Source organism: Thalia democratica, chromosome 6 (assembly GCF_965202585.1).
Source record: "Thalia democratica chromosome 6, ktThaDemo2.hap1.1, whole genome shotgun sequence".
Classification (NCBI taxonomy): Eukaryota; Metazoa; Chordata; class Thaliacea; order Salpida; family Salpidae; genus Thalia; species Thalia democratica.
Genome location: NC_139170.1, coordinates 58,782,099 through 58,796,169, shown reverse-complemented (window position 1 = coordinate 58,796,169; position 14,071 = coordinate 58,782,099).

Here is a 14,071-nt window from a genome sequence, read left to right as displayed (position 1 = left end):
AAATGACGCTCTTCTGAGTTACAAACATTGTGATTCTGACCACGTCAATAGTGTTAAAGATAATATGAAGATAATTGATGAATGGCTGTGTAAAAACAGATTATTTGTTAATTACTGAAAGACAACGTTTTTGCTGTTTAATATAACTGCAAAATAGGGTGAATTCAGTGGTAAGGTAAATGGTTTTGTGATTGAGCAGAATGAAAATATTTAATACCTAGGTGTGGTAGGCACATTCAAAGTACCTCAAATTTAAGTACTCAAAATATTGTTTTGTGATGTCAAAATTGAGATATTATTTGGATACAAGTACTTTGAAAATGGTGTACTACAGTTTGTTCTATCTGCATATTCAGAATTGTATATCCTTTTAGGTGTGTGCTGCTAATTGTCATTTAGGGTCAATTGTTAGTTAGCAAAAAAGAATTGTAAGATATGTTTGTTGCATGCCTGTACTGACTCAAACAAATTTATTGTTTGTGAAAGCTGGCACTCTGTAATTTAATGAGGTGTTTAATTTGCAAGTTGATCCTGAATACTTTTTAGAGGATTTAAGGTTGACAACAGCTGTTTTACTCCAGTAAGTGTGGTTCATACACACGTAAAAAGACATTAAAAAAAATAGTTTGTAGATGAAAGACCTAGAGCAGGACTTTGTCTAAACTCTTTCAGGTATTTGGGTCATAAGTTATGGTCTAGTGCTCTAGACATTTTTTAAACCTAAAAAAGAACCAGTTTAAATAAAGTTACAAAAAATTCTTGTTGAGCCAGTATACTGAGTAGGTTTGGAGTGCTTTAGTTGAGTAACTTGTGTTACATGCATATATTACTTAATTGCTATTGGTTGGTATTTATTACCTGTTTATCTTAATTTATGTATGGTAGTTTTTTTTTGTATTTATTCTGATATTTTTTTGGCTGTTTATGGTCTGTTGAAGGGAAAAGACATATATATGAATGCTCATGATCGTTTATTTGCTGTGTTCCAGCTTTGTTGTATTCTATTTGTTAGCTGCTTATAAAATTGCATAACTATAAGTTTTAATTTTCTACTTTTCTCAGACTTAAACTAATTCTACCAATACCTGTTTCATAAACTGCATTCTTTTTAAACAATTTTTAATTTTATGTTATTATGTATGTTTATTTTTCTGATTAACCTTCCACTAAAATTGTTACTTGAGAGGTTTTTAAACAGTTATTTAATGCTAATGTGTTCATTATAATACTAGTTTGTGTATTTTTTCAATAAATGATTGTGAGTTCACTCTGGTAGCAGTGATCACATGATTGAATTCTTGGTGGGATTTTTTTTTGTTGTAGCGCCAGTGAACAATTATTTAGGGATTTGAGCTTCATAACTTTCCCACACTTTCTAATTTTTTTGTTGAGATTCTGGCTCTACTGTGGTTGGTTATTTATTGGTTTAAAAATTAGTTTTTTGTCTATTTTTTTAAAATAAGTGAAGTTAAATGTTAATGGGGCAGGTGAAATTACACATGATGTAACACACTCAGTTTTTCCCAGAAAACGTTTATTGTTGCAAGGGGTAGAGTTTGAGACAGTTTTTTTTACTATAAAAAGAAAAACTAGGCAACCACAAATTAGTATAAACACATACAAAACTAACCACATATATTAAGATAAACAAATGACAAATAAAACCAAAACATGTTTAAGTAAAGTATGCGTGTAACACAATTTACTTATTCAAAGCATTCTAAGCTTATATAGTATACTGACTCATCAAGTACTTTATGATCATTTAAACAAGAAAAAAATTATTATAAAAATTCACATTGATCTTCTCTCAGGTTTTTTTAAAAATTATCTTCTTTAAATTTATCAAGTTCAAAATTAGCAATTTTAGTGGATTACTAAGAATGTTGTGCACCTTTTTTTTAAGTATAACCTTATGACCATGCTTAGTCTTCTCAGAAATTTTTTGATGGAATATTTATTTTTAAGCCAGGAAAAACTGAAATATTTTCAGTTTCTACAAAACTAAAAAGTACTTTATTCAAATGTAAGTCAGTTTTCGAACTTTTTAACTTTTAAGATTTTATTTTCATTATAGTAATTGCAGTTGATTGCAGGCTAATTCACTTTATATTTATATTTCACGGTTTTGTGTTGGGAAAAAACCGTTAATGAAAATATTCAAGCCAAGACTAAAAATAATGGAAACTTTCATTATACTTTTATATCAAAAGTTTATAATTAAAAAAACAATAAAAAAAAACTTTGCTAAGGATATTTAAAAAATAAATAAAAACAATTTCAATCTTCGGTAAACTTTCTTTGTTCTTAAAAATTATATTTTGCAGTATGATTTCCCACACTTTTATATTTTTCACACTATCAGATTTTGCATATAAGCTTGAGAATTTTCCCACACTTTCTAATTTTTTTGTCTCTTGACCTATTTTGATTGGTTTAAAAGATAATTTATTTGACCCTATAGTAAGTAGACAAACATCTAACTGTTATAAAAAGCACATTTTGCACAAAAAAAAAAGAATACTATTATATTAATTTACATTTTTTAGAAATAATACAAAATGTACTGTACAACCAATTTAAATTGGTTTCTGAAGAAATTTAAATTGAAAACCTAGTTAATATATAAAAGTTTGATAAAGAAAACGAAATTATTATAAATTAAGGCCATTCCAGTGGTAAGTTATCAAACGTATTTAATTGGTACTATTTTTTTATTTTTTTTAGTCACATGATATTTTATATTAAAGCTAATAAACAATGAACTTTACCACAAGATCAATAACAACATCATCCGAGACAATCCTACGACCGGTTTCGTCTTTATTAGGACTCATCAGGCAGAAGTAGTCGTGAGAAACGGCTTTTGTGATTTTTAACAACGGGCTTAAGTACAAAGTACTGAAGCGGCCGTTTGTGGGTAAAACTGAAATAATGACACATCTAAATCATTCACAGCCCAACGTCTCAGACAATGTCAGTTCATTGTGAGAATATCGTCTGCGCTCGTTTGATCAGTTTTAGCCAGTATTTATTTCGGCCATCATAAATTTGAGTTAATTTACTTATAGTAGGTATAAACTTAAAAAATATAGATAGACATTAGACAGTTTTATTTTAAATTTATGTTAAAGTAAAACCCTTAAAATACATTATGTTAAACTGTGGAAAGTGTTAAAAATTAATTTAGCCTTAACTATTATTTAAACCTAACAAGTTCGTCGTAAATTATTCGAAGCTTCAAAAAAATCAGCAATAAAAACATTGTATATATTACTTTTACATTAACAAACTATAACAAAACTGAATTTATGTCGTACACTAATTAGCTATATTGTATAACATTACCTTTTATTATTTACTTAAAGCTTTCAAAAAGGCCCAGTAACAATGTTGAAAAACAAATTATAAGCTTCATTACTTAGCAAACATTACGTTATTAAGTTATTATGTATTAAAAAAGTTTATTTATTTATATTATTTTTTAAAATATAGTTTTGTTTCTTAATGATTTTGCTTGTAAATACTTAAATTGACAGTAGTATAATAGTATAGTTACGTTTCACTATATTTTTTCGAAATAGCCATCATATAAACGAACAGAATAAAATAAATAACTTATATGTGAATAAATTTTCATGTAATTTTATTTTGCCCGATACTTCAAAGTTAAATGGTAAACGGAGACTAAATACAAATCTATAAAGTTTTTCAGGAAACATCATAGTAAATATTAGGAGCGTGCCTAGACTTTTTATCAGTGGGTTAGCACTTTTTTTTTTTAAACAAAGTATTTTCTGTGGTAGCTTTAAACAAAAACCTTGAAGTTTTCATGAATGTCTACTATATAACTTATTAAAATTGTATTAGATAGAATTTGTTTTTAATTACTAGTCAAACAGAATGCGAAATCTAGTATACTTTTTTAAATATAGGGTTAGCACATTTTTTCGTTAGAAAAAAAAGTATTTTCTGGGGTAGCTTTCAATAAGCACTTTAGAAGTTTTCATAAATGTCTAATATATAGCTGTTTAAAATTTAAATTTTATTCGCTACATTTTTTTAAAATACTAGTTAAACAGAACGCAACATCTTAATAAGTATTGCAGTTTTTTGAATTTAGTGAAAAATATAAAATATTTACCTAGGTCATTTATTACTGAAAATATGAAAACTTTGCCTTAACCCGTGAATTGCATTAATAAACAAGAAACTGAACACGATGATTAATAAAAATTAGTAATAATCTTAATAAACTTAATATAAGTAAACTATACTTAATGATATATAAACAATTTGATAACACAAACATTTCCAGTTAAAATAATTTAGCAAAACATCAAATTTTAATCAAAATTTAATTATGTTTTGAAAAACAAAATATAAGCCAAAACAATTTTTTCCGAAGTTAAAATGAAACCCTTTGAGCTGTAATAACATTCAAAAATAGTTTTTTTAAAACAATATTGATTGGCTTATTTTGAATCAAAAGTTTCATATTTCATATGTACAACTTATGCAATTAAAATAAAAATTATGCAGTTTTAGTTTTTACATTTTTTAACGTAAAAACTTACAAAACTACGTCATATTAGTTCAACAATACTTAAATTTTTAGCAAAAAAGCACAACCAAAGCTACTAAAATATATTAAGTCATTCTAATTATAAAATAAGATAATTTTTCAAATGAACAGTCTAAAATTTTTCCTTATAATTATTTTTTCAGGGGGTGCACAGGAAACCAGTCAAAACACACTCATGGTACATAATTGCATTGTATGACCGAATTACTATCAGTGGTTTACTTTGTCTATTTGTTGCAACTATTAGTCACCAAATGACAAAAAAAGTTTATAAGTAATATGTTTAACCTTTATTTGATATCATGATATCCTACAGTTTTATTTTTTTGTATTGTTCAAAAAAACCATTCCAGCAGTTGACAATAAATTATTAAATTCAAAATTTTTCAAAAATATTTTTATAGTTCCAAGGAGAAGAATGTTTTTGATTTTAGCTTTTTGATATGTAACCTTTTTCGAAAAAACTAATTGAATAAAACTTTAAGCTGATTTATTAAAGAAAATTAACAAAGTTTTAAATTTAAGAAATGAAGTAGAAAAAAGGTTTAAGGAAAATTGACTAACTTAACAGTTACAACTAATGCAGTTTTATTTCTAAGATTTTTTTTATTTGAAGTTTGGAGAGTTCATCATACTTGATTTACTTTGTAGATTTATCTTATAAAGTATAAATTTAACATAACTATTTCATTCTATTGATTTTATTATTTTTTGTACAAATGATTTAAAACCAGACTTATTTCTTTCAAATAAGTTAAATTGAAATCATCGTCTGCGTAAAAGATAGGGTCCTCCTCAAAAAACTTGAACCTAAAAGATGTTAATACTTATAATAACTTAATCATACATGTCTACACAACAACATAAGTTTTGGTAAATTTGAGAAAAAGACAAGGTATCTTTTTCTATAAAGAATAAAAAAATAATATTGAGTACAAATATCTGAAAAGTCAATAAAAACTTAAATATGACCTAAATTACTGAATAAAAATAATAAGCTTTTTGTAAAACTAAATGATACAAAAAAGACACTGTGTTATCTTGAACACTTGTTTAACTTTTTAATTACGAATTAATACTAACTTACCCGATATATACTTCACAATTCATGAAAATTACTAAGATGACCAAACCAGCTGTAAATAAAAGCATGAGTCTTTCTAGCATTACGTTAGGGCTAGAAGGTATGTGACCTTTTTTGAACACTTGAAAACCTTCTATATAGATTGCTGAAGTCAATATTACAAATATGCCACCAATAATGTATGTGAAACATATCAGTTCAAAAATAAACCTTCGTGGAAAAACTGTTTTAAACCTGTTAAAAGAAAAATTTGTCAGTTTCATATATAAATTTACATGTAAATGAACGAAATAGTTATACAAAAAGTTTTTGTTAGTTTTTAATTCTAAAACTAATGGACAATTCAGGATTATTTAAAGTTATAGCATTGATCAAAACAACTTAAAAACATTCTTAATATAGAATAACAGCTTTTAAATAAATACGACAGATAAAATGAATTCTAAACTTACCTGTAACCACAAATGACACACTTAATATTTTCATTATTAACTTTCATCCATTCAATGAAGCATTTTTCATGCACAAATTTAGTTTCACCTAAATATTAAATTATCTGTGACTATAAACAATACTAAAATAGAAAAATAATTATGAGTTATTATTTAGAGGTTGGTATATTAAATTCATATATAAGTCTATAAAATAGCAAAAGTTAAGACACTTAACTATTTAAGTGGGATAATAGATTGCTTAAATAAGTGGCACAGAGAAATTAGTAATAAACAGTAATATCAGAGAAATTTATTTGCCAGAAGTAGTACTAAAAGTAATAGTAAAATTGTATTTAACTTTACCTGTACATTTACATGGCGATATAAATTTATCATCATTTTCACAGAGGCATATGTAACAACCTGAAATTTTATAAAAAGTGAACAAACAGTATTCTAAAATAATAAATAAAGTGATTTTATTATAACAAAACAATTTGAAAAAATTAAGCAGTTAGTTACAACTAAATAATTTAATTTCTCTTAACCAAAAGGTTTCTTAAAGTGGTAAAATTATTTAAAAAAAAACCTTATAATAAAAATACTATTGATGAAAAGTACACTGTTTATAGATTAGTTTTTCTCTGTTGGAGTAAAAAATTACATTTTATTATGTAAATGATTTATATGTAGATCTATTTATGTACTAAATACAGTTTATTACACTAAACAACTAAAATTTTATACAAATAAATATGATTATTTAAAAATAAAAATGTCATTTAAATAAAAAATGCCTGCTGTAAAAAAGGGTAAAAAAATTAAATTAAAAAAAACTTGAACTTTTTATCATTCAATGTTTTATGAATTATGATTTCTAATAAAAAATTATATGTTCGACAAAACAACTAATAAAAAATACTATTTTTGTTAAAATGAATTAATCTTAATTAATATTCTTATATATAAATTTTATAATTTAAAATATTAATTTGAAATAAAATATATCATCAAATACAAATCAATATAATTATATCTCAAACTTTAGCTAAAAATTTTACTAGTATTATAACAATTAAAACATACTTACTTTTTTGGTTCATCTTTGTAACATTGAAGTGATCTTTTGAACTTAAAAAAAAAATCTTCTAATTAAATAGATAAATTTTAAAAAGATTTATTTTCTTAAGTAACCTGTTATAAATTCAATTTTGCTCTTAACTTGTATTTTTAAGAAAAATATGTTTATTATCATACATAAAAATTATCTTTATACACTAACTTTTAAATATTGCTTTAATTTATGAATTTTTGAAACACTTTATTTTTAAACTGTAAAAAGTATAGAATAAGTTTGGTTTTATTTTAATATTTATATATCATTTTTTTAAGTTTTAAATAAAAATTAATTATTAATTACAATTCTATTAATGTAAATATAAAAGTTTATACCTAGTTTGAAACACAGGGTCGTAGGTTTCACTTATAACACTAAATAGCAAAAAGAAAAACTTCTTATATATAAGCTTGAAATGAATGAGAAAAAATTTGCTAATGCCAAGTAATGTAAAACAAGTTTAGTTAGCAGTGAGCAACACAGGCAGAATCTGGTAAAAAAAAACTTATCTATTTTTCCTCACTTTATTTTTACTCTAAATACTGTAAAAAAAAAATTTATTATTTTTAAATATTATATTAGCTCAATTTGACTTAAGTATTGCGCAAAATTAAAAAAAACTCCTCCATTATTTTCAGTATAACTAAAAATTATAACATTTTTAGTATAAGTGTAAAAAAAAAACACAAAAATACATTAGCTAATTAAAATTAATGTTTAAAAAACTTAACTTCTGCTGATATTAAAGTACTTTATACTAAATGAAAATCTTTAAATCTCTACAGCTGTATGTTTTGATAATTAGTTTGTGTGAATTTTATTATCTAGTTATTACAGTTATTAATAAAAGTTGTATTAAGTTCTTAACAAGCACTAAAACAACTTTAAAATTTTGCAGGTGAACTTTTTATAATGCTCATTAAACTGTACTACTAGAAGCATGCCAATTATTTTGTTTACTAGCCGGCTAATTTCATTTGTGCTATGAACTTGCATGTTTTAGGTTGTAGTTTTATATTTTTAGTTATTAGTCATTTTTATTTTTTCTTAATTACAGTGACTACATTGGTTGTTTAATTTATACATTGCTTTAATGAACACAAGTAATTAAAGTAAGCTTAAACATTTCCAAAACTTTGTGGAATTGTATAATTTGTTTCAAACGTAAAAAGAGTTGTCAAAAGAATTTTTTCAAAGAGTTTTTTAACAAAGCTTCATATTTGAAAGTGTATTTTGTTCATAAATTGCTAATAACATTGCTTGTAACATGTTTTGGATGGATGTTTTTAGACATTTCATCCAAGTTTTATTTACTTCTCATTAATTCCAGGTTTTCTTTTGTTTTAGAGTTTAGAAGTAAACTTAATTTAAGATTAAAAAATATGTTTAAGTTACTGAAAATACAGTGTCATCTAAATACAATAATAAACTTTAAAAGTGTTGTATGTTAAATAAAAATCGAATAATAACAAGCTGTGTACTTATTTTAATCTAAAATTGATCATTATAAATGTAAAAATTTTTCAAAACTTAAATTTTTTTTATAAAAATAAACTTTTAGTTTGATAATGTTTTTTGCCACCCTGTAACAAGTATTAATAAAGATTTTACTTAGATACTAATTAAAATAACTACAAAATTTAACTTATAAAGTAAAAGAAGAAAACGGTTTATAAATTTGTATTATAATTGTTAATATTATAATTAAATATTGTAACTATTATTAAAGCTATTTAGTTCGCACACAAGTTAGCTATTTTATGCCCCTAATTAATTTTAAACAGCTATCCATTTATTGCTAACTTCATTGTAGTTAATAAAAGTATAAGTTTTATAATAATTGTAAAAAAACATCAGCATAACTGCCTTTGCAACAACAAAAATAAAATTAGGTAGTAGCAAGTGTGTTACATAATGTGCATTTTTGTCTCATCAGTATTTCACTTAGAATTATTTAATAACAAAATAAACAAAAAATAGTCACTGGAACTATAATAAATAAACACTATGTGAACACTGTCACCAAAGTCAACTCACAATCAAAAGTTTGAAAATTATATCAAAATTATTTTATAATAAATCAATTAATTTTTGAAAACCATTTAAGGACCATTAGACATTTTTATAAAATATTGCTTGAAAAAAAAATTAAGTTTAAAATTATTAGCAATATCAAAGCTTTTGAAGCCTATGTAGGTTAAGGTCTAAGGCAAAGATAAAAATAATTAAGGTGCAAAAAAATACTTAATTAATTCTTAAAAATTAAATATAACAAATTTAAAAACAGCAAATATACAAGCATGCATACCTATACAATTTTTTCTTCCTTATTAACAAACAAAAACTAGCTAACTATTAATTAGTATAAAGCATAAACACTCACAAAACTTACTATACATTTATTAAGATAAACATATGACTTTAACAAACTAAACATAATTAAGCAACATCTATATGTAGACAACTAACAAATTTTAAACATTCTAAAACTACTCAGTATACTGGCTAATTAAACATTTTTTATAACTGTGTACAAACTAATTTATTTATGATTTAAACAAACTTTAACCTCTGATCTTATTTCTTAATTCTTTAAAAAACACTCTTGTGCAAAATGAATGATCTTAAACTTTGAAACTTAAATAGAAACCAGTTTTCATTTTAAAAGAAAGTACATGATTTTTAAAAGCAAAACCTAGGTTTTTTTGTACCTCATGACTGTGTTTAATTTAAACTTAAAGAGTTTTTGATGCTTATTTTTCAAGTTTAAAATTAATCAGTTTCTACAAAGTTAAAATATACTTCTATAAGAATACAATTCGTTTTCTAATTTTTTATCAAAATTCTAAGCAATTTAAACTTATTTAAGTAAATTGCAGTAGGCTTCTTTACTTTGCATTTAATTTCAATGTTTGGTTTTGGGAAATAACCGGATATGAAAGAATCCGAGCCCTTAACTACTAAGTAGTAGATAGTTTCAAAATACTTTTAAATCAAAAGTTTATTAGTGAGAACGTAAAAAAAATTTTTTTTCTAATATTGACGTAAAAACAAATTAAAATCGATGCTTAAACATTATCAATTTTTATTAAATTTTGGCTATAAAATTGTTTGTATTGTTCAATTAAACTGTAACAGTAGAATTAAGTACACTAAAAATAAAGATAGTATATTTTTTTGTTCTATACAAATTAAGTTTTGTTTTATAGTATTATACTAAGTAAAAATTTATGCTAAGTTTGTACATATAAATTGAAATTTAATTTTGCATTATGTATAGTTTTTATAACGTTTAAGTCGAAGGTAGACAAACATCTAGTTTATATCAAAGTACTTTGTCAATAAATAATTTTAATATATCTATACACATATAAACATATATATGTACAACCATCAAAAATATTTTCTGACAAAATCTAAGCTGCAAAACTAGTTAAAATATAAAAACTAACAATAAAAACAAAAGTAAATTATTTAAGGCTATTCCGGTGGTACCTTATTTAACTTGATTACTCTACTGGATGATTTGTACTACTTTATTTTTAGTCACATTTTATACCACAATTAAATTTAAAAGTTAAGTAGGTTATTTATAGCAGGTATAAACTTAAAAAATATAGAATTATTGTTTTTTTTTAAATTTATGTCCAACATAATCCTTCCAAAAAAAGTTCTTTAAATTTTTGAAAATCTTAAAATTAACTTAGTCTTAAGTATTTTTGAACCTGAGAAGTTTGTTGTAATTTAAACAAAAATTATAGAAAATCAGCAATGAAAACGTTTTCTGTTTTATTATTATTTTAAGAAGATTTAACGAAATTGAATTTATGTCGAACATTATTTAGTTATTTTGTATAGCATTACATTATATTGTTCACTTATTTGGTGGTGCATGACTTGATAACCAAAAGTTCCTTTGTACACTAGGTCCTTAGACCAAACTGTTTGAGTGCTTTTTTATCGTTCAACTAAAAATAAACTTTAAGCATTCGAAAAAGGTTTGGTAATAGTATTGATACTAAACTTATAAACTCCTTTTATTAGCCAATGTTACGTTCTTAAATGATTACGTAATAAAACTAATTTAATCACTTTTATAAACTGTTAACAGATACATTTTTTGAAAATATATTTGCTTGTACTTACTTAAATTGACAACAGTATAATACTACTAGTTTATTTAACATATAGGTCTCACTAATTTTTTTTTGTAATTGAGATTTATAGTCAATTTTATTATCAAACTTGTTCTAAAACTAAGTTTATCAAAAAAGTACAATTAAGACTTCTTAGATATGTTTAGTATCTGGTTGATAATGTTTTTATTGATTAATCAAAGTTTTTTTTCCTTATACTTCTGTTTTAGGGGATGCACAAGAACCAGTCAAAACACACCAAAATTGTACATAATTGCATTGTATGACCGAATGACTTTTATTGGTTTACTTTATCTGTTTGTTGGTATTATTAACGTCACCAAATCACAACAAAAATATATTAGTAACATGTTTAATGTATACTTGATATTATTCAATTTTATTTTTTTGTATTGTTGAAAAAACCATTTCAGCAGTTGATAAAAACTTATTAAGTACTAAATTTTTTCAATGATATTTTTAATAGTTCCAAGGAGAAGAAAGTCTTTTGTTTTTAACATATTGATATTTTTTTCCAAAGGACTAATTGAATAAAACCTAAAACTGATTTGTGTTGGAAAATCAACAAAGTTTTGTTAACATAAATAGACAACTAAATGGAAAAAGTATAAAGAAAAGTGACTAACTTGACAGTTAAAACTTATGCAGTTTTATTTCAAAGTTTTTTTTTGTACATAAATTTTTAAGATTTCGTCATACTTGAACTGCTTTGTAGATTTATCTTATAAAGTATTAGTTTAACACAACTATTTCTTTCTAATAATTTTATTATTTTTCGTACAAATGTTTTAAAACTAAACAGAATTTATTCAAATAAGTTAGATTGAAATCATCGTCAGCGTAATAGATGGGGTCTTCTTTAATAAACTTGAACCTAAAAGAAATTAAAACTTATAATTACTTAATCATACATGACTACACAACAACATAAGTTTTTGTAAATATGATAAAAAAGACAAGCTATTCTTTCAATCAAATAAAAAATTAATATGAAGTATAAGTTATCGGAAAAACTAGACAAAAACTTAGAACATGACCAGAATACTAACCAAAAAGTAATAAGTTTTTTGTAAAATTAAAATAGTTAAAATGATACTCTGTTATTTATAAAAACTTACTCCAACTGTTTTAAGGCGAATTAATATTAACTTACCCTATAGGTACTGCGACAAATGTTAAGATGATTGAACCAACTATATAAACAAGAGCGTATATTTTTAATATTTCGTTAGAAGGTTTGTAATCTTCACTAAATACTTCATAGCCGTCTATATAGATTGATGAAGTCAATAATACAAACATGCCGACAGAGATATATGTTAGATATATCACTTCAAAAATAAATCTTCGTGGAAAAAATATTTTAAATCTATTAAAAATCATATTGTCAGTTTCATACATAAACTTACACGTATATGAATAAAACAGTGATACATAAAGTTTTTTTTAGTTTTGAATTTTTAAACCAATGTGTAATTTAGGATTACTTGAAGTTCTAGCATTGATCAAATTAATTTTAAAACATTTTTAATACAGAATAACAGATTTTAAAATAGATATGACACATGAAACAAATTCTGAACTAACTGGTAACCACAAATGACACATTTAGAATTCTCTTTATTAACTTTCATCAATTCAATGAAGCATTTTTCGTGTACAAATTTAGTTTCACCTAAATATTTTATTTTTGTGACCTTATAACACTAGAAAAATAGTTATATTGTATACTATTTAGAAGTTTGTCTATTTAAATCATACACATTATCAAAGAACTAAAAAAAAAAACTATTGAGGAGGGCTACTAAATTATAAAAATAAACATTACAGACTAGTAATTGAAAAACTGTGTCATAAAACAAATTTATATAGACGAAATAAATCTAAAATTAAAAGTAAAACTGTATTCAACTCTACCTGTACATTTACATGGCGATATAAACTTATCATCATTTTCACAGAGGCATATGTAACAATCTGAATTTTTTCATAAAATCAACAAATGTTACTGAATAATAACAAATAAAATGAAATTAAAACTACAAAACAATTTGGCACTTATAAGCAACTAAATAATTTAGTTAATTTTAAATTAATATATTGTTTAAAAAAGCTTTATGATAATTATTTTAATAAAAATTTTTAAATGGTGACATAATTAATGAAAAAAGTTGTTGTTTATAGCTTTATTAATTTTATAATTGATAAAATAAATTTATAATGTTAAACCTTTAATTTTCCTATCTATAAAAACTATCTATGTACTAAAAACAGTTCAGGTTACTATATATAAGTAAGATTGTTATAGTTATAAATTTCTTTTAACTCTTAAAATATATGAAACAACCTAAACTATTTATCATCTATTATTTTAATATTTAAGATCTTAAATCAAAAAATAACATATTTGACAAAACAAATACTAAAGTAAAATATTCTTATTAAAATAAAATAACTTTCATTTAAACCATAGAAACAAAGTTTATAACTTATGATATTTAATTTGAAAAAAAATATATCATTAACTATTTATCATTTTAAACACGTTGTCCTATAAGTTTTTCTAGTATTATAATAATTGAAACAAAACTTACTCTTTTGGTTCATCATTGTTATGACGAAGTTAGAACATTAACGTAATCTTTTGAACATTCAAAATGAAAATTTAAATTTCTATACAAATATTTTCGAAAA